Source organism: Mobula birostris, chromosome 7 (genome assembly GCF_030028105.1).
Source record: "Mobula birostris isolate sMobBir1 chromosome 7, sMobBir1.hap1, whole genome shotgun sequence".
In the NCBI taxonomy this organism is placed as follows: Eukaryota; Metazoa; Chordata; class Chondrichthyes; order Myliobatiformes; family Myliobatidae; genus Mobula; species Mobula birostris.
In genome coordinates, this window is record NC_092376.1 from 141094967 (window position 1) to 141122037 (window position 27071).

The window sequence follows — 27071 nt, forward strand, 5'->3', positions numbered from 1 at the left end:
TTGCTTAATTGGCCATTTCACATTGACAGCCTGCAGGCACAGTACAGGTAGGAGCAGAGTTGTGTTTTTTTGCACGTGGCATATTTCCAGGAGTTTCCCATTGATGGAAATCTAAGCATCAGTACTGCAGGTTGCTGCTGCAAAACAATAATCTGGGTCAAAGCTTTGGATCAGTCTAAATGACATAAAGAATTTATCTGGAATAGAAAGTTTAATTTATGTGATAAAAATAAAGACAACTATGAACGTATGTAAACTGTCTTTTGTATTATTTCAATCCAATGCTTACACTTATTAAAACTCATAGGAACATTATTAAGACTAACAGATTTCTTCACTTTCATAACTTCAAGACAAATTTGAAATTAAAATATGATTTGCCCTTATTTGATGTTCGTTATTTTGACAATTTTCTTAAACCTTAAGCAGCAACATTTGCTGGATGTGAAGCGTTAATATAATTGTATATGTACACACACCCTCTGTATAAATAGCGTTCTGACAAGAACCAAGCTGGTACTGCATTAAACTGCATTAACAAATCCTACCGGGAAATATCGCAGGCACAATCACAATAATAATCAGATTTGTGATAGTGCCTGCACTGGCTCTACCTCACTTCTGAGTCATCAGCAAGAAGGTGGAACCTAACCCAGATTAAACCATTTATCCTGCAATGCAGCTTTTATTGAAAAGTAAACAAGCACCTGCATCTAGAGTAGAACGGAGCAGGAAATAGCACATTCCTCCTGTCGACGGAGGTAGGAAACCCCCTTTTGAAATAAATTGCTATCTGTGTGTTCAGAAAAGGTCTGACATCATTTTCTATCCGCGTTTTTAATGGTGGAATTGGCCTGATCTGGGGGAAGTCTCAGATTTTGCAATCTTGTCAAAGGCGGACACGTCCACCCCAGGCCTTTAATCATTCCTCAACTCGGACTCGATCCCAACCGCCTCTCCGCGTCCGCGCGGCTATTTCCGGGTGGGGGGGGGGGCGACCGCCACGCTTTTAAATAGCAGCTGCGTCAGTCGCGAGATCTAGCGGAAAATTAACGACGACAGCATCCTCGCCCCAGCCGCATGCGCGCTGCGCCTGGCAGCAGGTTTGGTCATGTGGCTCGGCCTTGCGGTATTACGTCAGTGGGACTGAGTGAGTGAGTCGCTGAGCCGAGAGCGGAGTATAGGTGCATTGGAGACAAGGCGGGCAGGTGAGCCGAGGCTGGGCTGCTACTGTCTTTGGGGAAGAGAGAATAACCACTGCATTCCTCAGAAAATCTTGGTGGTTAATATTGCAGTTGTTTGCTTAGTTTTATTACGAAACATAGACCCGTTTCTCTCGTATGTTGTTTATTAATTTCAAATATACCGTTTTGGATGCTTACGGCAAGTTTTACCCATTTGGCTCTTGCCTATGATTTTTCCATCAATTGTTAGATCGAGTCGTATTTTTATATGTGACCTATTGATTTTTGCCGTATTGATTATCCGTTCAGTTTTCCTGAGTTTAAAAATCATAATGACGTAAATCTGTTCGGCTTGTTTTCTTGTGATACATTACGGTTACTAATTATGTGTATTTGTAATGATGATTCAGCAGCTTGAAGGATGTTTTTTAAATAATCTGTTTGATTTGTGTCCCATGTCGAAGAACGCACCACATATAACAACGATTTTAGTCGCAAACAAGAGGAATCCTGCAGATGCTGAAAATTCAAGCAACACACATCAAAGTTGCTGGTGAACGCAGCAGGCCAGGCAGCAACTCTAGGAAGAGGTACAGTCGACGTTTCAGGCCGAGACGGGTCTTGGGTCTCGGCCTGAAAGGTCGACTGTACCTCTTCCTAGAGTTGCTGCCTGGCCTGCTGCGTTCACCAGCAACTTTGATGTGTGTTGCTTGTAACGATTTTAGTCGTTGGGTTGGGAGAGTATATTTTAACATTAATGGTATTTGTCTCTTTACCCTTTCCTTATATGACTCGTAATGTTTCCGACCCTTACATTATCAGGCTGTTTACAAACTTTTACAACGTTTAGAATCGATTGAGAATACTTATTTTAAAAACTTTCAACTGCTTTCAACCGGCAATCTCCCCGTAGTCTGACCTGATTCACGTTTGTGCCCTTGTAGACATTGTTTTTGACTTTGTATTTATATAATAGTCACACTTTTAAATACCGACATGGTCCTGTTTCATTGCGTTCGTAACATTTTATTTCATATCGTGGTGTCTCCCTACATATACTACTTTCTCTCCTCTGCAATCCTTCCCCTCCCCCAGCTGTTTATGGCAGGAAAGTGAATGAATTAGGTCAATTGATTAAATTCTGCATTAACGATAAAGTACTTCATGCCATTATTGACATTAAATTAATCCAACAGTTTTGTTTTTCTTTAGTGGCAATTATTTTCAGGCACTCCTATTGGAGGCCTGGAGTAAGAAGCATTGAGGGATTCAGTAATCTGAACCTGGATACCTGACCTTGGCTCCAAACAAGGCAAGATCTAGGTAGAAAACAACAGAGAAATTAACCAATGTGTTTCCTGAGGAAAAGTCTGGAAATTATGATGAATGTCAGGCAGAATTTGTAGCAACCAGAGTTGAGCTGATCACCACCAGCACCCACACCCATCAGAGTTTAGAAATTTGGATTCCTAAAGCAATTTAAAATATCACTATTTCATTTTTTAAGCTAGAACTTCCTCTACTGGCTAATCACATGTGAAAATTGATCTACTTCATAAATACAAACTTGTTAAGTAACTTGTTTGGTTTTTAACCCACAGAAGTACTTTAGCATTCTACATGACTGAGAACCCACCACCTTACCCTGGGCCAGGCCCAGCAGGTCCATATCCGCCTTACCCACAACAATATGGTCCAGGCATTAATGCTGCTTACCCTAGTTACCCACCTCCGCCAGGAGCGCAGCCTGTATATCAGGGGTATCCACAGTACGGCTGGCAGAATGCACCACCACAGCCAGGAATGGTTTACACAGATGTCCCAAAAAATACAGGTAGGATTGGCTAAGTCTGTTTTGCTAAATCAATAAATCTAGAATAATTATTTGAAATTATAATTATTTTTTTCTGATTATGCCAAACCAAATGCCTCCTGTTGAACTAAAAGATTTATTATTTGGGAAAATCTAAATAGTTTGTGGATGACAGCTTACATTTAAGTTCATTTTTAGATTAAGAAAATATAAATTTGATTTTTGAGAAATGTGTAATTTTGCAGTACTTCCAATATACCAAGGGAAATGGGAAGAAGACTGGTATTTGTTGGTTTGCTTACACCCTGAATAACTGCTTTTTACAAAATGTTTCTTTCAAGTTTAGTTTATTGTTACATGTAAGGTCCAGTGGAAAAACTTGCAGTGGCTGCATTGGCACGTAGAGAACATAACTTGCATACAAAATATGTACATTTGTTTTGACAGTGAAGAAAAAGACTTTTGCATTAAGTTCCCTTTTTTTCCAATCAGTGACAAGTCCATGCAAGAAGTGGTCCATTGTTTTCTGTTGCTGAGGTAGGATTTAGCGCTGTTCAGTTCAAGGACCAGATGGCTGTAGGAAAGCAGCTGTTCCTGCTTCTCTTGTTGTGGAACTTAAGGCTTTAATACTTACTAAATAACAATAGCAGCAAGAAGGGTGCATGACGCAGTTGGAGAGGATCGTTGATAATAGATGCCATTTTCTTGAGACAATTCTTTCCTGTAGATGGTTTGAATGGTGGAGAGGGCTGTAGCCATGGTGGATTGGGATATGTCCACTACTCTTTTCAGTCTCTTGCATCCCTGTTCATTGCCATACCAGACCATGAAGCAACTAGTACAGTTAGATTACTGGTGACATACTTAACTTTTTTATATAAAAAAAAATAGCGATGTTGGTATGCCAACTTCATCATTACAGTGACCTGCTGGGTCCAGTACTAGATGTTAACACCAGGAATTTAAAGCTGCAAACTCTCTCCACTTCTGACCCACCACATGGTCCCTGACTTCCCCTCTCTAAAATCAATGATTACCTTCTTGGACAAACAAGAGAAAGTGCTGGTACTGGAAATCCTAGCAACACACACAAAGTACTAGAGGAACTCAGCAGGCCAGGCAGCATCAAGGAAAAGAGTGCAGTTGACGTTTTGGGCCGAAACCCATTAGCAGGAAGATCCTGTCGAAGGGTTTCAGCCTGAAACATTGACTGTACTCTTTTTCCTTGATGCTTCCTGGCCCGCTGAGTTCCTCCAGCATTTTGTGTGATTTGCTTCTTGGTTTGTTGATGTTGAACTTGCTGGAGTACCACTCAACAAAGTGTTCTGTTCTCTCTTGCACACTGATTCATTGTCACCTATGATTTGACCAACAGCGGTGGTGTTGGTGAATTTGTAAATCAGAATCACTTTATTGCCAATATGTGAAACATAGCAGAATTGATTGTGGTTCAGTGCCAGGCATAAAATACAGGATAATACCTTAACAGACAACACAATAGCAACCAAAAATTTACAAGACAGTAGTGCAGCAGCCATGAGCAATCAACAATTAGCAAAACAGTCATATGTGCAAGTGTCAATGATCAACTTAAATGTGGCCTCATGAACAAACTCAATCATTATCAACAAAACAAGGGGAGGAGGAAGGACCATTTAACAGATGTTGTGTGGGGGCAGTTAGGGTATAACTCCTGGGTGCGCTTTGTTGAGAAGCTGGATAGCTACAGGAAAGCTTTGGAGATGACGTGTAGTCCGGGTGGTGATGGACTTGTAACATCTCCCTGATTGCTGTTTGGTGAATAGGTAACTGCTAGTGTGGGTGGAGAAACAATATTTTTTTCAGCTGTTTTCTTAACTCTGGCAATGAACAAATCCTTTAATGTCAGTAGCTGACTGTCAGTGATCTTCTCTGCTGCCTGGACCACTCACTGCAACCTGGACATGGAGACGGAGGAGGCAGCGGGAAACCAAATGGTAATAGAGGTGGTCACAACACTCTCAATGATAGCTGAGTTAAAGTTCTTTAGGATATGCCCTGAGATGTTAAGTTTCTTAGGCTGCCGTAAGAAGGACAATCTCTGCTGGGATTTCCTTGTGATGAGCGTAACATGCTTGTCCCACTTCAATGTATTGGTAAAGGTAGCTCCCAGGAATTTGAATGACTCAACAATAGAAACAGCTTGACCAATAATTTCTGAGGGTGGTGGGGGGTGCAGGTAGGAGGTTGTTGCTGGAAGTCAATATTTATTTCCATTAATGTCTTGATAAGCATTAAGCTCTAAGTTCTTACAAGCACACCATGTTGCAAGGCAGTCTACCTCCGTTTGATATAGTAGGTCACATCGTTATTAGAGATGAGACCAACTACAGTCATGTTATCTGCGAACTTTAGGATTTTAATGGATTTGTCTGTGGAGGTACAGTCATTTGTATAAAGTGAGAACAGGAGGGTTGAAAGAATACAGCCCTGGTGAGAACCTGTGCTTATAGACATTTGATCAGATAAGTAAAAACTTGCCTTGCATACTGCTTCCTTCTTATTTGTAATCCACTGTAGATACTGCAGGGTACAGCTAGCTGGGTTAGCTTGGTGCAGAGCATCTCTGGAATAGAAACATAGAAGATAGGTGCAGGAGTAGGCCATTCGGCCCTTCGAGCCTGCACCGCCATTTATTATGATCATGGCTGATCATCCAACTCAGAACACCGCCCCAGCCTTCCCTCCATACCCCCTGACCCCCGTAGCTACAAGGGCCATATCTAACTCCCTCTTAAATATAGCCAATGAACTGGCCTCAACTGCTTCCTGTGGCAGAGAATTCCACAGATTCACCACTCTCTGTGTGAAGAAGTTTTTCCTAATCTCGGTCCTAAAAGGCTTCCCCTCTATCCTCAAACTGTGACCCCTCGTTCTGGACTTCCCCAACATCGGGAACAATCTTCCTGCATCTAGCCTGTCCAATCCCTTTAGGATCTTATACGTTTCAATCAGATCCCCCCTCAATCTTCTAAATTCCAACGAGTACAAGCCCAGTTCATCCAGTCTTTCTTCATATGAAAGTCCTGCCATCCCAGGAATCAATCTGGTGAACCTTCTCTGTACTCCCTCTATGGCAAGGATGTCTTTCCTCAGATTAGGGGACCAAAACTGCACACAATACTCCAGGTGTGGTCTCACCAAGGCCTTGTACAACTGCAGTAGTACCTCCCTGCTCCTGTACTCGAATCCTCTCACTATAAATGCCAGCATACCATTCGCCTTTTTCACCGCCTGCTGTACCTGCATGCCCACTTTCAATGACTGGTGTATAATGACACCCAGGTCTCGTTGCACCTCCCCTTTTCCTAATCGGCCACCATTCAGATAATAATCTGTTTTCCTATTTTTGCCACCAAAGTGGATAACTTCACATTTATCCACATTAAATTGCATCTGCCATGAATTTGCCCACTCACCCAACCTATCCAAGTCACCCTGCATCCTCTTAGCATCCTCCACAGCTAACACTGCCACCCAGCTTCGTGTCATCCGCAAACTTGGAGATGCTGCATTTAATTCCCTCATCCAAGTCATTAATATATATTGTAAACAACTGGGGTCCCAGCACTGAGCCTTGCGGTACCCCACTAGTCACCGCCTGCCATTCTGAAAAGGTCCCGTTTATTCCCACTCTTTGCTTCCTGTCTGCTAACCAACTTTCCACCCACACCAATACCTTACCCCCAATACCGTGTACTTTAAGTTTGCACACTAATCTCCTGTGTGGGACCTTGTCAAAAGCCTTCTGAAAATCTAAATATACCACATCCACTGGTTCTCCCCTATCCACTCTACTAGTTACACCCTCAAAAAATTCTATGAGATTCGTCAGACATGATTTTCCTTTCACAAATCCATGCTGACTTTGTCCGATCATTTCACCGCTTTCCAAATGTGCTGTTATCACATCCTTGATAACTGATTCCAGCAGTTTCCCCACCACCGACGTTAGGCTAACCGGTCTATAATTCCCCGGTTTCTCTCTCCCTCCTTTTTTAAAAAGTGGAGTTTCATTAGCCACCCTCCAATCCTCAGGAACTAGTCCAGAATCTAACGAGTTTTGAAAAATTATCACTAATACATCCACTATTTCTTGGGCTACTTCCTTAAGCACCCTGGGATGCAGACCATCTGGCCCTGGGGATTTATCTGCCTTCAATCCCTTCAATTTACCTAACACCACTTCCCTACTAACATGTATTTCGCTCAGTTCCTCCATCTCACTGGACCCTCTGTCCCCTACTATTTCTGGAAGATTATTTATGTCCTCCTTAGTGAAGACAGAACCAAAGTAATTATTCAATTGGTCTGCCATGTCCTTGCTCCCCATAATCAATTTACCTGTTTCTGTCTGCAGGGGACCTACATTTGTCTTTACCAGTCTTTTCCTTTTTACATATCTATAAAAGCTTTTACAGTCTGTTTTTATGTTGCCTGCCAGTTTTCTCTCATAATCTTTTTTCCCCTTCCTAATTAAGCCCTTTGTCCTCCTCTGCTGAACTCTGAATTTCTCCCAGTCCTCAGGTGAGCCACTTTCTCTGGCTAATTTGTATGCTGCTTCTTTGGAATTGATACTATCCCTAATTTCTCTTGTCAGCCACGGGTGCACTACCTTCCTTGATTTATTCTTTTGCTAAACTGGGATGAACATTTGTTGCAGTTCATCCATGCAACCTTTAAATGCTTGCCATTGCATATCCACCGTCAATCCTTTAAGTGTCATTTGCCAGTCTATCTTCGCTAATTCACGTCTCATACCTTCAAAGTTACCCCTCTTTAAGTTCAGAACCTTTGTTTCTGAATTAACTATGTCACTCTCCATCTTAATGAAGAATTCCACCATATTATGGTCACTCTTACCCAAGGGGCCTCTCACGACAAGATTGCTAATTAACCCTTCCTCATTGCTCAAAACCCAGTCCAGAATAGCCTGCTCTCTAGTTGGTTCCTCGACATGTTGGTTCAAAAAACCATCCCGCATACATTCCAAGAAATCCTCTTCCTCAGCACCTTTACCAATTTGGTTCACCCAATCTACATGTAGATTGAAGTCACCCATTATAACTGCTGTTCCTTTATTGCACACATTTCTAATTTCCTGTTTAATACCATCTCCGACCTCACTACTACTGTTAGGTGGCCTGTACACAACTCCCACCAGCGTCTTCTGCCCCTTAGTGTTACGCAGCTCTACCCATATCGATTCCACATCTTCCCGGCTTATGTCCTTCCTTTCTATTGCGTTAATCTCTTCTTTAACCAGCAACGCCACCCCACCTACCCTTCCTTCATGTCTATCCCTCCTGAATATTGAATATCCCTGAACGTTGAGCTCCCATCCCTGGTCACCCTGGAGCCATGTCTCTGTGATCCCAACTATATCATAAATAACAATCTGCACTTTCAATTCATCCACCTTATTACGAATGCTCCTTGCATTGACACACAAAGCCTTCAGGCGCTCTTTTACAACTCTCTTAGCCCTTATACAATTATGCTGAAAAGTGGCCCTTTTTAATGCTTGCCCTGGATTTGTCGGCCTGCCACTTTTACTTTTCTCCATAGTACTTTTTGTTTCTACCCTCACTTTACACCCCTCTGTCTCTCTGCACTGGTTCCCATCCCCCTATAGTGAACCAACCTCCTCACACCTAGCCTCTTTAATTTGATACCCACCCCCCCAACCATTCTAGTTTAAAGTCACTTCAGTAGCCCCCGCTAATCTCCCTGCCAGGATATTGGTCCCCCTAGGATTCAAGTGCAACCCGTCCTTTTTGTACAGGTCACGCCTGCGCCAAAAGAGGTCCCAATGATCCAAAAACTTGAATCCCTGCCCCCTGCTGCAATCCCTCAGCCACGCATTTATCCTCCACCTCATCGCATTCCTACTCTCACTGTCGCGTGGCACAGGCAGTAATCCCGAGATTACTACCTTTGCGGTCCTTTTTCTCAACTCCCTTCCTAGCTCCCTATATTCTCCTTTCAGGACCTCATCCCTTTTCCTACCTATGTCATTGGTACCTATATGTACCACGACCTCTGGCTCCTCACCCTCCCACTTCAGGATATCTTGGACACGATCAGAAATATCCCGGCACCAGGGAGGCAAACTACCATCCGGGTCTCTGGACTGCGTCCACTGAATGGCCTATCTGACCCCTTTACTATCGAGTCCCCTATCACAACTGCCCTCCTCTTCCTTGCCCTACCCTTCTGAGCTACAGGGCCGGACTCTGTGCCAGAGGCACGGCCATTGTCGCTTCCCCCGGGTAAGCTGTCCCCCCCAACAGTACTCAAACAGGAGTACCTGTTGTTAAGGGGCATAGCCACCGGGGTACTCCCTATTACCTGACCTTTCCCCTTCCCCCTCCTAACCGTGACCCACTTGTCTGCCTCCCGTGGCCCCGGCGTGACCACCTGCCTGCAACTCCTCTCTATCACCTCCTCACTCTCCCTGACCAGGCGAAGGTCATCGAGCTGCAGCTCCAGTTCCGTAATGCGGTCCCTTAGGAGCTGCATCTCGATGCACTTGGCGCAGATGTAGACGTCCGGGAGGCTTGGAGACTCCAGGGCCTCCCACATCCGACACCGAGAACAGCAAACTGCCCTCACACTCATACTGCCCCTCTCCTCAAATAACAACAGAAAATGAATGCCAAACCTTCCTCGCCTGTTTCCGCCTAAGCCCGTTGAGCCGAAGCCTCAACTCTGCTCCCGGCTCACTCTGCAGCCCGCAAACTACGCTGCCCGCTCTATGAGGCTCTGTTCCTTTTAAATCTGCCGCGCTGCACTGCCCGATGTCACACGCCTGCGCAGTTCCGCCTCTCAGAACGCCGTGTAGTGGAGAGAATATTGGAGCTGTGCTTAGCCATACAATTGTGGGTGTTGAGAGAATGGACCAAGGTGCTAAGCATGCAGACTGGAGGTGCACCTCTGGTGCTGGTCAGTAAGGGGAAGATATTGTTCCCCTTTCTTACTAATTGTGGTTTGCCATTGAGGTCATCAAAATCCATTCACATTGGGAGGTACAGATGTCCTGACTTGGAGCTTGGTGATAAGTTTGAAGGGGATTATTGTGTCAAGCACAGAGCTGTGGTGATTGAACAATAGCCTGATGTGTGTTGTGGTGCTCCAAATAGTCCAGAACAGAGTGAGCAGGCATTTGTGTTGACCTGTTGTGGCAACAGGCAAATTGAAGGGGATCCAGGTCATCTGAGGCATCAGTTGATTTGTGTTATAACCAACCATCAGTATGATGGATGTAAATGCAATCAAATGGTAGTGATTGAAGCAGGTTGCCGTGCTCCGCTTGAGCACTGGAAATATAGATATTCTTTTGAAGCAGGTGGGAAACTTAGATGACAGAATGGAGGGGTTAGAAATGTGAATATGCCAGACAGATGGTTTGCACTTGGCCTGGTATACTACCTGGGGCCTCTCTTGAAGGATGCTCTGCCATTGGCCTTGGAGACTGAAGTCTCAAAGCTGTGGGGGCTCATGTATGAGTATTTTATTCTCCCTTTTGAAGTGTGCTTAAAAGGCATTAACCTGGTGCAGAAGTGGTGTCCTTAGCACTTGTGCTTCCCAGTTTTGCTTTGTCTGAATTGTTGGTTTAATTTGCTTGTATACAGAACCTAAATAGTTTACTTATAATTAACTGTTATGACAGTGGGAGTGAGGGATTTTGACCTAATGTATTCATTTTTGGCTTTCATTAACCACTAGATTATTGATCATTCTGTTTGTTTAAATTAAATCACTTGCGTAAGATCGCAGTTATCCTGCGATTCTCCAAATTAAACTTTGTAATGATGACTTGCATTTTTGTGAAGTTCCATTAATGCAATAAATTATCCTAAAATACTTCAAAAGTAATGTCAAACAAAAATTGACACCAAATGGGAACTTTTTTTCTAGGAGAGGTGGAAGTTTTTCATTTATTGAAATTTGTTTCTTATTTCACATATACCAGGGTATAGTGAAAAGCTTGTCATGCATACTGTTCATATAGATCAATTCATTACACAGTGCATTGAGGTAGTACATGGTGGAAAAAAATAGAATACAGAATAAAATGTAACAGCTACAGAGCATGCAGTGCAGGTAGAAAAGTAAAGTATCATAATTTCATGGGCTATGGATACTGTTGTCTAGGCCAGCATAAAATTCTTCTCTAGGAACAGATGGTCATCTAGTGGCTAGTGCATAGCACAAATCCTGGTTATGTGACCTCAACGCCAGGCAGGAAATCTCTTTAAGAGTATTGGTAATGCCTGGGGCCACCTGTCTTGTAAAGACACTGCCCAGAAGGCGGCAATGGCAAATCATTTCTGTAGAAAAGTTTGCCAGGAGCAATCATAGTCATGGAAAGATCTTGATCGCCTATGTCACAGGACACAGCACATAGTGACAAACAAATTAGTTGCCGTCTTTAACTGAGTGTTTGCTTGGCTATCTTGAAAGGCAGGAAGGCCTGAAAAGAAGGCGTTTGTTGATCTTGGGACCTGAAAATGTTTGAAGAGAGCATAGATCTATCTGCACCCCTGGACCATATCCCACCATATCTCTAACATCCAGATAGTGATCCAAATTTCTCTTAAATGTAACAATTGAACTTGCATCTACCACTTCAGCTGACAGCTCATTCCACACTCATGCAATCCTCTGAGTGAAGTTTCCCCTCAGAATTCCTTTAAATATTTCATCCTTCACCCTAAAGCTATAACCTGTAGTTTGCCCAAACTGGTAGATAGGGTCATAAATCAAAGTACTGAGTACAGGAGTTGGGATGTTATGTTGAAGTTGTTCAATACATTAGTGAGGCCAAATTTGGAGCATTGTGTGAAGTTCTCCCTTTCCACCTAACTACAGGAAAGATATCAATATCATTGAAAGAGTACAGAGAAAATTTACAAGGATGTTGCTAAAACTTGAGGACTTGAGTTATAGGGGAAGGTTGAATAGGTTAGGACATTCTCTGGAGAATAAAGCTTTAATCTAATAGAGATATACAAAAATATGATGAACATTCTTAAAAATAATGATGTGGAATTCTTCGAGTGTGACTTAAACTTGGACTTCCAGAATCTTGTGCTTTGATTGTTAACTACCTTGTGTGTTTTTATTGTTATTGCTGCTGCTGCTGCTGCTGCTGTGGTATTTCAGTGATACTTTTTTTTTAATATACTGAGCATGTTAGTGCCTAAGGGAGGCAAACATGATTGATTCCCTTGTTCCTTTCTGAGTAGCATTGTTAAATTACTAAGATATTTTTAAAAAGTGGCAAGCAAATATCTCGAACAAGTTCCTCTTGAAGGAAAATGGAACAGAGTACAAGAGCTGGCAAGGTCATGCCAAATATGAATGACAATATGCACAATGAAAGGCGTGATTGGAGAATAAGTAGACAGATGACGAGGGAGGGTGGTTCTGTAAAAGATAGAAAAGTGGGATAAAGGAAGAGGCACAGCTGCAAAAGATAAGACCGATAGGAACATAGTTAAGAAGAACAAAGGTACAGACAGAGGGTAATAAGTAACATGCTTCAATTGCCTACAATTGCATATAACAATGTACATCATATTTAATAAGATTTTTTCTATGCCATGGAGCATGCTATAATGTAGTTGCACTTAACGCTAGTTAACAGTAGTACATTAAAATCTGGTTAAAGATGAACAAGTAGTTGAAACGGGTAGACTGAAATGCAGTTGACATTGAAGTAAAACCTGCATAAACTGTAATCTGTAATTTCAGAATGTAGATTATCTAACAGTATAGCACAGGAACAGGCACTTCAGCCCACATTGTTATGCTATTAAACTAATTAAATTAGTAATCAAATCCCCTACTAAACTTTTACCTTCTGCCTACACAATGTCCATATCTTTCCATTTCTTGTACATTCATCTGCCTATCTAAGAGCCCCTTGACTGCCCCTATCATATTTGCATCCACTACCACACCAGGAACCCACTGCCCAGGGGTGCAGTGGCTAGCTGGAGCGCATCTGGTACCTCTTTAAGAAAAAAGCTGAAACAAACAAACTAATTAATTAGGTGCCGCCCAGGGTGGTTTGGGTATCTCAGAAACTGCTGATCTCCTGGGATTTTTACGCACAACAGACTCTGGAGTTTACAAAGAATGGTGCCAGAAACAAAAAAAAAAAAATCCAGTGAGTGGCTGTTCTGTGAGTGAAAACATCTTGTTAAATCCACTCGCTGGTTTTTTTTTTTTTGTTTTTGGCACCATTCTTTGTAAACTCCAGGGTCTGTTGTGTGTAAAAATCCCGGGAGATCAGCAGTTTGAGATACTCAAATCACCCTGGGCAGCACCTAATTAATTAGCTTGTTTATTTCGGCTTTTTTCTTAAAGAGGTGCCGGATGTGCTCCAGCTAGCACTGCACCCCTGCCACCGCCCATCACATGCCTCCTCTCACCTAGATGCATGCCCTGTTATTAGACATTTCAACCGTAGGAAAAAATATACCCTAGCTCATTACCCAACACTAGGTCTAATAGCCCCTCCTGACTGCACCACTTCCCCATCCAAGCCTGTTACACTCAGAAGATTCCCGGCTTTATTAGGGAAGGTGAAGTTCCCTACTACAACAACCTGTGTTGTTTTTACATCTTTCCCTAATCTCTCTGCATACCTGTTCCTCAAAGTCCCAGTGGCTATTGAAGGGTCTGTAGTATAATCCCATCAGAGTGACTGCGTCTTTCTTATTTTTGACTTCTACCCATATGGGCTCAATGGATGAGCCTTCTGTTATCTTTCCTCTGAGTGCAGGTGTGATGTTGTCCCTGATTAATAGTGCAACTCCCTCGCCCACCCCTATCTATTCTAAAACAATTAAACACAACCACATTAAGTGTCTATTCTTGTCCCCCTCTCTATGAAATTTACAAATGAGAAAATAGAAACAGAGAAGGAGTAGTAAATTCAATCCCTTGCATTTCTCTGCATTCAATAAAATCACGATTAGCCTATCCTAGTGTCAACCAACTGGGTAAATGTAGTTCCCCTTGATGATTGAGTTGATCTGTTTCAAATATGCACAGCAGCCAAGATCCTCAGCTGTATTGAATGTAGGATTCTAATGATTTGCTGCACTCGTGACTGAAGAAATTTGTCATGTTCCCTGAACAGTCAGCACCCTACATATTGAGATGGTGGCTTCTGTCTTTGGACATCAAAGCAGGGGCAGAATCATCCCTGCATCTACTCTGTCCGTAAGAACTATGAATATTTTAGTGAGATTGTCTCACATTCTACTCAACTCAAATCTGCTTAATTTTTCCTCATAGGGCAATCCCTTCCTCGGAATCACTCTTCCTAAATGCTTGCTGTACTTGATCATTGATTTTGAGGTGTAGTGCATCAAGGTTTCTTGGCAGCACGAATATCTTCTGATCTCTTTTTTTCTATTTTTGAAAGAAATGCCATGCTCCCAGCAAAGAGGTGAAAAATTAAATAATTTTCAATTCCAGGACATTTAAAATGTTGCTTTCCGTCTACTGTGGTTGACAAAGCCCTCTTTTAATTCCTTCATTTCTTGGACTTTTGCTTTCAACCCACCTTCCTCCAAACACAACAGGGATATAGATTGAATTCCTAATCCTCATTGTAAAATCTCCACATCCAGCATATCATTCTGCTAGCTCCATCAAAATCCAGCCACTAACTATACATCCCCCTCCCCCTTCCCACACCCTGGCATGTTGCTCTGCAGCTATAGGAGGTGCAGGGCTTGTTCATACACTTCCCTCACCACCATTCAGGGACTTTAACATCCCTTCCACATGATGCACTTTCTCCAACCTTAGTGCAGTTGATGGTCTAGATATGACTGTCTCTGCATTTGTCAAAACCAGTTATAGACTAGGCAACCAAACTGCAGAGCACCTGAACTGTCAGCAGCAGCCAAATGGAAAAGATATGAGGAGGAATTTCTTTGCCAGAGGGTGGTGAATCTATGGAATTCAATGCCACAGATGTCTGTGGATGCTAACTTATTGGGTATATTTATAGTAGAGGTTGATAGGTTCTTAATTAGAAAGAGTGTCAACGGTTATGAGGAAAAGGTGGGAGAATGGGGTTAAGAAGAAAAATACATTATCCATGATCAAATGGCAGAGCAGACTCGATGGGCCAAATAGGTCTAATTCTGCTCCTATAGCCATCATGAGCTCCTAGTTGCACAGAATTTCAGTTCCCATTCCCACAGCAAACTATCTTTCCCACTGCAAGGGTGAAGCTTCATGCAAACTAGAGGAACCAACCTCACTCTGCGTAGGGAGCCCATCCTAAAGGTATACTGTGTAAACCTTAAATTTTCCAATTTCAGGTTACCCCTACCTTGCTGTAATTTTTTTCTTTTTTTGCCTGCCACCCCTTCTGTTTCTTTCTGATCCATCTGTGGTCCACCAATTCTTGTCCTCTTTGCTATTTACTCCATCCCTTTAATAGCATAATTCTAACATCTTCTCTGCTACTAATGTTGGGATAAGTGTACTGTACTTGTTTTTCTTTCCTCCTTGTTAACTGAATTTACATTTGCTACCTTCTAATCTATGATCACTGTTCTTGAATTTTATAAATGTTGGAAAATAAAAGGTGCAACCGTTTCTAAAACCCAATTCTTTTTCAAAGCATTGAGATTTATCAGCTTTCAGAGACCCATTAATTTTCACAATTTTTTTTCTAATGCTAACTACTTTTGCAACCCTCTTCAGTCTAGTCCTGTTGCTCAAAACAATTAATGGGTTTCTGTCTTGACTGCCATGAAGGCAAACACTGTCATTTCCTAATTAGATTGGGCTGGATTAGATTAGATTCAACTTTATTGTCATTGTGCCGAGTACAGATACAAAGCCAATGAAATTCAGTTAGCATCTGACCAGAAATGCAAAGAATAGTATTATTTACAAAATAACTGTGAATAAAAAGTGCTCCAGCACACAAATATAAAAGTACTGAGACAGTACAATATGGGTGCAATACTGCTTAGCACTGTGATGAGAGGTTCAGCAGGGTCACAGCCTCAGGGAAGAAGCTGTTCCTGTGCCTGCTGGTGCAGGAGTGGAGGCTTCTGTAGCGCCTTCCGGATGGGAGGAGAGTAAAAAGTCCATGGTTAGGGTGAGGTGCACCCTTGATAATGCTTTTCACCCTGCCCAAGCAGCGTTTATGGTAGATGCGCTCAATGGTGGGCAAGTGGGTGCTGATAATCCGCTGGGCAGTTTTCACCACACACTGGAGTGCTTTGCAGTCTGATACGGGACAATTGTCATACCACACTGTGATGCAGTTGGTGAGTATGCTCTCAATGGTACAGTGGTAAAAGTCTGTCAGTATCCTGGGACAGAGGTGAGCTTTCTTGGTGCTCCGCAGAAAATAAGGCGCTATTGTTCCTTTTTAATCAGGATGGAGGTGTTCAGGGACCAGGTGGGATCTTCGGAAATGTGGACACCAAGGAATTTGAAGCTTGATACATGCTCCACTACAACTCTGTTGATGTAGATGGCGGCATGAGTGTGGCTCCTAGCATGCTTGAAGTCCACAATGATCTCCTTGGTCTTCTGGGTGTTAAGGGCAAGGTTGTTGTCAGCACACCACATGGCCAGGTGCTGGACCTCGCCCCTGTAGGGTGTCTCGTCATCCCCTCTGATCAGGCCAACCACCGTGGTGTCGTCTGCGAACTTGATTATGGAGTTAGAACCATGCACAGGAACGCAGTCATAGGTGAAAAGGGAGTACAGCAGAGAGCTCAGCACACAGCTATGAGGCATGCTGGTGTTCAGGGTGAAAGTGGAGGAGGAGAGGTTGTCTAACTTTACTAATTGGGGTCTGTTAGTCAGAAAGTCCAAAGTCCAGTTGCAGAGGGATGAGCTGATACCAAGCTAGCGAAGTTTGGCGATCAGCTTGGAGGGGATCACAGTTCTGAATGCTGAACTAAAGTCAATGAACAGCATTCTGACGTAAAAGTTGGGGCTGTCCAGGTGGGTCAGGGCAGAATGAAGTGCCGTGGAGATGGTGTCCTCTGTTGACCTGTTGGTACGATAGGCAAATTGATGGGGGTCCAGGGTAGTGGGCAGACGGGACTTCAGATGTGATAGAAGCAGTCTCTCAAAGCACTTTGCAATGATGGGGGTGAGTGCAACTCGACGGAAGTCATTCAGGCCCGTGGCAGTGGAATGCTTCGGCACTGGCATGATGGTAGCGATCTTGAAGCTTGGGACAACTGCCTGGGCCAGGGACAGATTAAATATGTTCGTGAAGACCCTGGCCAACTGCCCTGCACAAACTCTGAGCACACGGCCAGATATTCCATCCGGACCAGCTGCCTTCCGTACATTCACCCTGCTCAGAGTGGCGTAAACATCAGAGGTGGAAGGTGAGAGAGGCAGTTCACCAGGTGGGAGATCCACTTTGAGGGTGACCTCCTTGTTCTCTCGGTCAAAGCAAGCGCAGAAGTATTTGAGCTCATCAGGGAGGGAAGCAGAGCTAGAAGGGGGCACAATACTAGGTGGTTTGAAGTCTGTAATGACCTGTATGCCATGCCACATGCACCGGGGGTCCGAGGAGTTGAAATGATCCTCAATTCTCTGTTTGTAAATGTGTTTAGCCTGAGAAATTCCCCTCCTCAGGTTGTCCCTGGCTGAGCTGTAAGCCTCTTGGTCTCCAGACCTGAAGGCTGAATCTCTGGCTTTGAGCAGGAGGCGAACTTCTCTTTTCATCCATGGTTTCTGATTGGGGAAAACTTTTATTTGTTTTTGTGATGTCACTCTATCTACACACTTGTTGATGTGCTCAAGGACAGAGTTGGTATATAAATCAATGTTAATCTGAGAGTCTGTGGTGGCATGGGCAGCAAATGTGCTCCAGCCTGTGTGCTGGAATTGGTGCTGAAGAGCAGAGTCAGTGCCCTCCAGCCAGATCTTAATAGTCTCCTTCAATATTCCTCCTTTCAATAAATTTTCTCCCATCTTGGACTGTAATTGATCCACACAACTTTTATTACTAATCTTTTCCTTTTTCATTCTATAAAATGTTTTTGGTCTTTTGTTACATTCTTAATGTACTCTACTTTTCCTCATTGATACCCTCAAATTTTCCAATTCTTAGGCTTGCTGTTCTTGTGTAACAACATTATAAGTCTTTTCCTTTGCTATGATACTATCTAACTTTTGGCGATAGCTGTTCTTTTTATGGGGATTTGGGGATATATCTATATTTGTTAACTGTGACGTGATTTTTTTTTAATAGTTTCACAATCTACCTTAACCAACTCTAGCCTCGTGCCACCATAATTAGCTTTCTTTAGATTTTAAGCAAGGTCTCTGCCTGAAACATTGACTGTACTCTTTTCCGTAGATGCTGCCTGACCTGAGGTCCTCCAGCATTTTGTGTGTGCTGTTTAGATTTTAAAGCCCTAATTTGCTTGGATTGAAATAATATTTACATTTTTAAGGATTTGTTGTGTTATGACGGGTCTTCCCTAACAGCTGTTTAGCTACTGGATTATTATTGGCCCTTTCTAGATTACATTCTGATCTGGAAAAACTACCTCTTACACATGCCATTATTTTGTTTCCTCCATGCTTACTGTTAGTCATTTGCCAGTCAATATGCAGATCAAAACCCCCCACAGTTGTTGTATTAACTTGTTATATGTGCTTCTTAATTTTTTTGCTTGCTGTCCTCTAGTATCACTGCTGTTTGTAGACCAATGGACAACTCCTAGTAGTATCATATGTTTGTTTTTGCTACTGACATCGCAAACTAATTCTTCTTGGTTTTTCACTCAAAGATCCTTCCTTTCTACTGTCTTTATCTTATCCTTTATGATCAGGGCTAACCCTCCTCCTTTACCATTATGTCCATTTCTTCTAAATAGTAAAAGTTCAAAGTAAATTTATTATCAACATACACATGTCACCATATACAACCCTGAGATTCATTTTCTTGCAGGCAATCCCAGTAAGTACAAGAAACACAATAGAATCAATGATAGACCACACTCAACAGAGAGGACAAACACCAGTGTGCAAAAAAAAAAACAAATAATGCAAATACAAATAGTACTCAGCCAGGTTCCCCTTCTGGGCTGGATGCTTTCTGTAGGTTTAGCATCTGAAGGAGGCTCTCACATAAGCGTCAGAAACTGAAATCACTGGGTCACTTGTGTCTCTGTGGGAGTTTATGAAGGTGCCTCCATGCTTTGATGGTCAAAGTGAACATGAAAGGCATTGAGCTCATCTGAGAGCAAAACTTTGTCTTTTTTGGGTTCACTTTGTAGGAGGTGATGGCATTCAAGTCCTGCCACAGCTGTCGCGCATCCTGCAGTGATTCAAGTTTGGTCCAGAATTGCCACTTCGCACATGAGATTGCTTTCTGGAGATCATGCCTGGACCTTTTGTATTTAACTTGATCGCCAGACCCAAATACCTCTGATCTAGCCCTTAGCTGATTGTAGATCTCATGTTTCATCCGGTGCTTCTGGTAGAGAAGACTCTGTATGATTTTGTGGGGACACACTCATCTACAATTGTTGAGTATCTTGAAATATATAATATTCTTCAACCACATCTCTGCAAAAACACTTCCAGTTTAAGGGTGGGTGCAGGCCAAATCAAAATGTTGTGGTCAGGTCCTGAGATTGAGGAACAAGCTGATGTTTGGCCATTGCTGGAGTGGACTTGGGGCTGAATCAAAGCAGCAGGACCTGGATCCAAGAGTGAAGAACGAGTCAATGTTTGGCTGATTTAGGCACTGGGCCAGATTGAAAAGGTCGTGGTGTGAGAGCCAGAGGAAAGGGATGGGTCAGTGTTAGGTTACTACTCTGCGAGGTTTACTTGTCTCTGTGCTAAGCTGAGGCTGTAGCCTGTAACTAATGAGCTCCTGGATTGGCTGTAGCGATGAGCTGACTTTATGGCTATTGTGGACTCACTTTCATGACCTTTGGTTCGGAGTGTTATTTGCTTGCTTGTTTGCACGATTCCTTTCCCCACACATTAGGAGTTCGGCAGTCTTTCTTTAATGGGTTCTACTGGGTTTCTTTGTTTTGTGGCTGCCTGTAAGAAGATGAATCTGAAGGTTGTATATAATATACATACTTTAGATATTAAAGGTAACACTCATAGGCTGCCCCAGCACATCCTTTGGTGTGTTGTTATTAATGCAAATAACACATTTCACTATATGTTTCAATGTACATGTAATAAATAAAACTGAATCTAAACGAAGGCTTTTTATATCACTGTGAAGAATTCTGGAGAAGGTCGACGTATAGCCTGAAATAGTGGTAAACATGAATGCCAACTTCAAAAATAGTAAAAGAGAGACTTGTCTGGCAGATATTAAAGAATTAGAAAGGAATTGAGAAGCAGGGCCTTAACAATAATAATTTAACTTCTGCTTTATTACCTATTCATTTTTGTGCTCTTAGACACTATTTTAAAATACCTCCACATTAGATTGCCCTTTACATAGACTAGATCTTTCATCTAAATGTGAACTGTTCTGCTCTTCCTTTGGTAATGAATGTTTGTAGCTACCAGTCCTGATGAAGGGTTTTGGCCTAAAATGTCGACTGTTTATTCTTTTCCATAGATGCTACCTGGCCTGCTGAGTTCCTCCAGCATTTTGTCTGTTTGAAGTTTGTCTTGCCAGTTAACAGCAGGTGTTGATATTACTTAGAATCTTTAAAGATGTTTCTATCTGAACATTCAGTCTTGGATGGTAACTAATAATGGCTTCTCACTCCTTCCAAACCATTAAATTTAATTTTATATTTTTGCTCCAATCATCTTGTCTTAATCATTATTTTTTAATATCTGCATATTTTTACTTTGTCCCTACACTAAGGTCTGGATGAGTATGTGCATGTGCAAGCATTCTTAAAACTGATAGTCAGAAAGTTGTAGAGTCGTAGAGCACCTCTGCACAGAGGCAGGCCCATTGGCCCATCTAGTCCATGTCAAATTATTATGCTGCCTAGTCTCATCAATTGACCACAGTCTTCCATACCCTTCCCATCATATACTTATTCAAACTCCTCTTAAACATTGAAATCAAACCCGCATTCACCACTTCCGCTGGCAGCTTGGCCCTATACTCTCAACACCCTCTGAGTGAAGAGGTTCACCCTCATGTTCCCCTTAAAACATTTTGCCTTTGATCCTTAACCCAGACCTGTAGTTCTCGGCTCACCCAACCTCAGTGGGAAAAGCCTGCTTGCATTTACCCTATCTATACCCCTGGATTTTGTATATCTCTACCAAATCTCCTGTCATTCTCCTACACTCCAGGAATAAAGACCTAATATATTCACCTTTCCATATAACTCAGGCTCTCAACTCCTGGCAACATCCTGTAGGTAGATGACTAGAACTGCACACAGTACTCCAAATTTGGCCTCACCAACATCTTATACAACTTCAACATAACATCCCAACAACTTTACTCAATACTTTGATTTATGAAGGCCAATCTGCCAAAACTCTTTACGACCATATCTACCTGTGTTGCCACTTCTGAGGAATTATAGGCCTGTATTCCCAGATTCCTTTGTTCTACCATACTCTTCAGTGCCCTTCTGCTTACCATGCAAGTCCTACCCTGGTTTGTCCTCCCTTAGTGCAAAACCTCACGCTTGTATGCATTAAGTTCTATTTTCCATTTTACAACCTGTTTTTTTTCTAGCTGGCTTTGTTAGCCTTCTTTGCTGCCCACTATGTCTCCAATCCTGGTGTCATCTTCAAATTTGCTGATCCAGTTTACTACATTATCCAGAACATTGATATAAATGACAGATAACAACAGACCCAGTGGCACACCACTAGCCACAGACCTCCAATCCAATCAGAAACGCAACCATCTGCTACCATTCTCTGGCTTCTCCCGTGAAACCATGTCGAATCAAGTTTACTACCTCATCCTCAATGCCAAGTGACTGAACCTTTTTGACCAATCTCCCATGCAAGACCTTGTCAAAGGCCTTGATAAAGTTCATGTGGACAACATCCAGTGCCTTTCCTTCAAGGAGGTTACCAATTACATTGATGAAAAACTCTAAGATTAGTTAGACACAACCTACCACTCACAAAGCCATGTTGACTATTCCTAATGAGTGTCTGTCTATCCAAATACTTTTATCTAGTCCCTTATAATACCTTCCAGTAACTTACCCACGACTGTTATCAGGCGCACCATCCTAATATTCCCTGGCTTATTCTTAGAGCCTCTATTAAACAATGGAACAACATTAACTTTTAATCTTCTGACACCTCACCTGTGACTAGGGACATATTAAGTATCTCTGCCAGGACCTCTGCAGTTTCTGCATTAGCCTCTCACAAGGTCCAAAGAAACTCATTGTCAACCCTAAGGACTTATTCACCCTAATTTCTTTAAGACAGAAAGCACCTCCTCTGTAATCCATATACAGTCCATGACCTCATTGTTGTTTTTCATCCATTCTATAGACTCTGTGCCTTTTTTCTGAGTAAATACAGAAGGAAAATTTTAATATAAGGTCTCCCCAGCTCTTTTGGCTCCATCCTTAGATGACCACTCTGATTGTTCCTTGCTATCCTTCTGCTTTTAATATACCTGTACAAGCCCTCGAGATTCTCCTTCACCTTGATTGCTAGGGGAACCTCATGCCTTCTTTTAGCCCTCTTGCATTTCTTATACTCCTCAAGTATCTCATTTGTCCCTGCTATGCATTTCATTCTTCTTGAGCCAGGCCTCATATATCTTGAAAACCAAAGTTCACTAAACCTGGCCTTATCTTTTATTCTGACAGGAACATACAAACTCCACTCTCAAAATTTCCCTTTGAAGCCTTCCCCTTACCAAGCACCTCTTTGCCAGAAAACAACCTATCCCGATCCACACTTACTAGATTCTTTTTGATACCATCCAAATGACCCATTTTCCAATTTAGAATCTTGACCTGATGGCCAGACCTATCTTTCTCCAAAATTATCTTGAAACTGGTGGAATTATAACTGTCAGATCCAAAGTGTTCCCCTACACATACTTCTGTCACCTGCACTGCCTTGTTCCCTAACAGGAGATCCAGTATCACTCTGTCTCATTAGGACCTTTATATATCGATTAACGAAACTTTCCTGAACAGATTTGACAAAATCTATCCCTTTTACAGTAATGAGTCCCAGCCAATACATGGAATGTTAAAATCACTGACTTTACAAGTTTGCTCCTCTAAATCCTGCTGACTATAATATGATTCAATTAATATGATCAATCCTTTCTTATTCCACAGTTCTACCCATATATCCTCAGTAGATGAGCTCTCCTATTTGTCCTGTCTGAGCACTGCCATGACATTTTCCACCCATTCTTCTTGAATCCCTCCTGTTCTATCATGTCTAGAACAACAGAATCCCAGAATATAAAGTTTCCAGTCTTGCCCCTCCTGCAACCATGTCTCACTAATGGCTACGATATCATAATTCCACATCCTGATCCATATTCTAAGCTCATCCATCTTACCTACAATACTCCTTGCACTAAAATAGAAATCAGAACGTTATTCACATCATGCTCAATCTTTTGATTCTTGTCTTTTTATGCAAAATTAACATCTTTTCCCATAACCACTCCACCAACTACCCTGGCACTCCAGATTACCATCCCCCTGTAACTCCTGTTCAAATACCCTTCCTTCTCCCCACCCATATTCTTTAAATGCCGTGGAAATTCATCCTGTGGCGTTGCATGTGGAATCAAAGTTAGGTTTAGATTAAGTAAACTTAAGGGGAATAAATAGTTCATGGATTCAGAGGTATGTTGCTTCCTAATATTCAAAAAATCAAAACATTCATGTTAAATTTACTTGAATTTATATTGTCATTAGTCAACTAAACTTTGAGAAACTGATGCTTGGAGCAGATGAAGTTCCTAGTTTCATATCTCCTTTCATTAGTCTATACCGCTAAGGGACCGCAATGAAAAGCAATTGGTCTATATGGATGTTACAATTACATTATAATTTGCTAAAGGAATTATTCACACCTTTAATGGTGCACAACTGTCATGAAGGAATATGCACTCTCCTTCCTAAAGTCAATGACCAGCTCTTTTGTTGACATTGAGGGAAAGGTTGTTGTCATGATACCATGCCACTAGGCTCTCTTATCTCATTATTTGAGAGAAAGCCCACTACAGTAGTATCATCTGCAAACTAGATGAAATTGGAGCACAATCTGCCCACGTAGTAAGTGGACAGGAAGTAGAGTGGGGGCTGAGGTCACAATCCATATGCATCAGTATAATAAATTGTGGATGACTAGTAAATATTAGTCAAATTAACAAAATGTGAAACAAAAGTGCTGGAGGAATTCAGCCTGTTCAACAGCAGCTGTGGACAGAGAAACCTGTCAATGTTTTGGATCAGTGACCCTTTGCCACAACTTCCTCAGAATCAATGTGGCTTTTCTGTACAGATATATGGGATTTTATTCTTGTTAACCTGATTAAGTCTCCGTTGAGTATCAAGTTCCAAAGCAGGATGTAACATTTTTCTCACTTCTATTCTGAATGATATTTTCATTAATCACTCTACTCTTTAGTTTATTCTATGTCATTAGTAAGACCTGAAGATCAAGAAATGTGACAGATTCCATAATCATGAAGATTTGCATCGCACAGTATATATGGATCAAGCTTGTTTTCTGCTTCTGTAATTTCAGTAGGGAAATTTCTATTTTTTTTTTGTTAGATATCATTATCAGGTGCCATGCCCAGTTTGAGCTTTGATTGCCATGGCCCACACACTCCTGTTTCAGGTCAAGTGGATCAATTCATTGGTGTTCATTTCCAGTTCTCTGGCTGTTGTCTCCATCATTTGTCTTTGTCTTCCTTTTGCCGCCTTCTCTTTAATCTTTCCCATAATTACCGTGCATTCTAACTCCTCTTTCCTAATCACATGTCCAATGAAGTTACGTTGCCTTTTCATGAGCTCATACATTATTTCTCTTTTTGTGTTTGCTCTGTTCATGATATCCTCGTTAGATATTCGTTGCCTTTTAAAGAGTACATTAAAATTCTGCTTTATTGCATCCATGGGAGTCTTATTCTTATTTAAGAATGATCCTTTCTAATATTCAATCAAGTATTTAAATGAGGGAAATAAACAAGAACAAAAAAAGGAACAAATGTGAAATGGTCTGCAGATGGTTTCTAATCAGAATTGCATAGAACTTGTGACTATAAATCATTTTGTCCCAGAATTACGTGGTCTGTGAACTACTTCCCACCCATCTACTACTGATCATAATATATTCTATTAACTTGTATATTTATTTTCACTTTGACTGTACATATGAAATTATGAATAAAGAAGCATCCTGAATTTATTGAATTTATTAGCAATTTTTACTTCTAGTTTTGAATTCACACAAACAGGATCATCAATTACCTCTTGATCTTCATATTCTAATTCTTTTCAGAATCCCAATTTATTTAATGTTTTCGCATGGTGTTGATATAAGTTGTATGTTTTTTGAGGTTTTATGACTTGTTTCCTGTAATTGTTTCCATAACTCTTAAAGTCTGTTTCCAGAACTAGGCATCTGGTTTAATATTAGCAACACTTTTCTATGTTCATTGTATTGGTTGAGGTGATAAGATTCCCTATCCTATTTTCATGTGCCAAATTATTTCTCATTGCAGTTTACGTTGTAGAAGAACGCAGAAGGAATGATACTGGGGATACTTGTTTGACAGCATGTTGGACTGCCCTCTGCTGCTGTTGCCTTTGGGATATGTTGACCTAAAATTTCTCTGCTACACTGAAAGCCTCACTTCAAGATTCTCCCACTTCCTGGACCTTCAAATCAATGCTTGAATATTAACTTGTTTTTCCCGAAAGGTGCCTGTTCAAAATTTTAGTTTGATCAAATGATGACATGAGCTTAATTAAATAATTGAATGGCAAGTTATTGGTGTGGTCCACTGTCTTTTGATGGCTTTCCCAAATACAGAGCAACTTAATTTATGCAGAAATTTTTAATTGTAATGGATTTAATCGATACATAATTGCTATTGATTTGTTTGTTATGTAAAATTAACACTGATTTCCTGTGAAACTATTTAGATAAATAATATTGTAGTCTTTTACTATATGTCACTGGAACACGATATTTCACATTAAAAAAGCTGTTCAATCACAACTTTTTGAATAAAGTACATTTATGCTTTAATACAATGATTGTCTTTTGCAAATGGAGCAAATTAAGAAAAGCTTCATTAAATTAAGCAAGACTTCAGCTAAGAAAATCATCTTTGGTGGCTAGTGCCAAATAAAGTCCTATGCTAGTTATAAACACCTAGCTTATGTACAGCCTGTACATGTCAACAAGTATTTGGGGGACTGGCGAGATTTTAGAATCAATTGTATTATCCCTGACATATGCCTTAAAATTTGTTGTTTTGCAGGACCAAAAGTACTATGTACAAATAAATGAACAGTGCTGAGGAGGAATAGTGAGATAGTGTTCATGGACCTTTCAGAAATCTGATGGCAGAGAAGAAGACATTGAGTGTTGTTGGCTTCAGGCTCCTGTACCTCCTCTCCGATGGTAGTAACAAGAAGAGGGCTTGTCCTGAATGATGGAGGTCCTTAATGGTGGATGCTACCTTTTGGAGGCACTGACCTTTGGAGGTGTTCTCAGTAGGGGGTGGGGTGAGAGGAGGAGGACTGCACTCGTGATAGGCTTGGCTGAAGCTACAATCCCACAAACCTGTGCAACCTCTTTCGATCCTGTCCATTAGAGCCTCCATACTAGGCTGTCACGCAGCCAGTCAGAATGCTGTCCACTGTACCTCGAGCAATTTGCTGGAATCTTTGGCAGCTGCTGTATGACTGCAGGTGTTTTCTACTTTGTCAGTGCTGGGTCCATTGTTGTTTGTCATCTATATCAATGACCTACATGATAATGTGGTAAACTGGATCTGAAAATTTGCAGATAACACAAGATTGGGGGCATAGTGAACAGCA

The 27071-nt window shown here is 41.6% G+C and overlaps 1 long non-coding RNA gene across 2 annotated transcripts; it reads left to right on the top strand.

Annotated features, from left to right (window-relative positions):
- Window positions 1–736: 736 nt before the first annotated feature.
- Window positions 737–26244, top strand: LOC140200458 (uncharacterized). 2 transcript variants are annotated; one of them, XR_011886634.1, is made up of 3 exons: window positions 737–761; window positions 2786–3018; window positions 25745–26244. It is a non-coding gene; the product is annotated as an uncharacterized lncRNA (long non-coding RNA). The 2 variants fall into 2 exon arrangements; XR_011886633.1 differs by lacking the exon at window positions 737–761 and adding an exon at window positions 1028–1208.
- Window positions 26245–27071: the final 827 nt, after the last annotated feature.